Below are 2082 nucleotides of genomic sequence, written 5' to 3'. Positions count from 1 at the left end.
ATCAGAAAGCACAGTGGTAAAATATAATAAATTAAGACTTTTCGGAATTAAAACTTTTGCATTTCAAAAAACACTTTCCAGAAAGTGAAAAGGCCTGCAGAATGGGAGAAATATTCGTGAATTATATATTCAATAAGGGACTTATCTCTAACATAAAGAACCCTAACAACGCAAAAAGACCTGGTTTATTTCAAATGGGCAAAGGGTTTGAACAGACATTTGTAAAAAGTAGATACACAAATGGTCAATAGCTGAAAAGATGCTTAATAGTAGCAGTAACTAAGAAAATGCAAATCAACAGCACAGTGGGATACTGCTTTACACCCACTGTACTGGCTATAATAAAAAAGACATGAACAAGTGGTGGCGAGGATGTGGAGAAAATAAAACCCTCATACACTGCTGATGAGAATGTAAAATAGTGCAGCCACTTTGGAAAATAGTTTGGCAGTTCCTCAGAAGGTTCAGTATAGAGGAACCGCACGATCCAGCAATTCTACGCGTAGGTATCTCCCATAGAGAAATGAAAACATGTTCACATAAAGATTTTTATGTTGAATATTCAGAATAGCAGTACTCAAAATTGTCAAAAAGTGGAAACAACTCAAATGTCCATCAACTGGTGAATGGATAAACAAAATGTAGTATATCCATATAATAGAATACTATTTGACAGGGAAAAGGAATGAAATACTGATACATGTCACAACATGAATGAACCTCAAAAACATTATGCTCAATGAAAGAAACTAGGCACAAAACACATTGAATATTGTGATAGTAGGATAATGGATTTCAGCATTGCCTTTTCCCCACCCCTCAAATATTTTAATTAATTCTCATGAAAAGCTTAGAAGAGGCATAGAATTTTTAGCAGTGTCTATCTTATCCCCATTCCTTTGTTTCTTTGATTTCTTTTTTCCCCCTTATCCACATTTCAAAGGAAAAGAATTTTCTGTTCTAGAATTTTGAGTGGGTGGCATTTTATTTTAGTGATCAAAAAATTCTGTCTTTAGCTCCCATCTAAAGAACTTAAGGACTTTCATTTAGCATAGTGTTTTTCGAGGTCTATCCATGTTGAATATCATGTAATGTAATCATGAATATCATGTTGAATTATCAGTAAGAATTTCAATTCTTTTTATGGCTAAATATTCCATTGTATGGATATACTTTTTGTTTATCTGTTCATCAGTTGATGGACATTTGGGTTTGCGCCTTTTGGCTATTTTGAATAATGCTGCAATGAAAATTTACATACAAGTATCTGTTCAAGTTTCTGTTTTCAGATCTTTTGGGAATTCCACTTAAGAGTGGAATTGCTGGGGCATCTGTTAATTCTTTGTTTAACTTCTTGAGGAACCACCAAACTGTTCTCCACAGCAGCTGCATTGTTTTACATTCTCACAAGCAATGTACAAGTGTTCCAATTTTCTATATCCTTGCCAACAATTGTTATTTTTCACTTTGGCTTGCATTTCCCCAAAGACTAATGATGTTGATGTGTTGTATTGGCTTTTTTTCTGTCTTATTTGGAGAAATAGCTATTCAAGTCCTTTGCTCGCTTTTAATTTGTGTTGCTATTTGTTGTTGCATGGTAAGAGTTCTTTATATACTCTGGATACTAGATCCTTATCACATACATGATTTACAAACATTTTCTTCTATTCCATTGGTTTTCTTCACTTTCTTAATGGTGTCCGTAGAGGCTCAAAAGTTTTAATTTGGATGAAATCCAATTTATCTGTTTATTCTTTCGTTGCTTGTGCTTTTTGTTTCATATCTAAGAAACCATTGCCAAATCCAAGGTCATGAATGTTTATCTCATGTTTTCTAAGAATTTTATAATTTTAACTACATTTAGGACATTTAGGACTTTAATATATGAGGTGTGATCAAACAATACAGTGAGTGTTTAAATTAAAATTATTACAGTAAAAGACACATTGCCATTAATCCCCCTCAAAATACTCCCCCTCGCTTCAAACTCACTTATCCCATCGTTCTTGCTACTTTCTGAAGCAGTTCTGAAGTCTTCTTTTGTGAGTTGTGCTGTCATGGCTGCCTCGATGTCCTGAATCA

The sequence above is a fragment of the Rhinolophus ferrumequinum genome, chromosome 4 (genome assembly GCF_004115265.2).
Source record: "Rhinolophus ferrumequinum isolate MPI-CBG mRhiFer1 chromosome 4, mRhiFer1_v1.p, whole genome shotgun sequence".
Taxonomy (NCBI): domain Eukaryota; kingdom Metazoa; phylum Chordata; class Mammalia; order Chiroptera; family Rhinolophidae; genus Rhinolophus; species Rhinolophus ferrumequinum.
The sequence above is the reverse complement of the archived record's forward strand: the minus strand, read 5'-3'. Positions refer to the sequence as shown.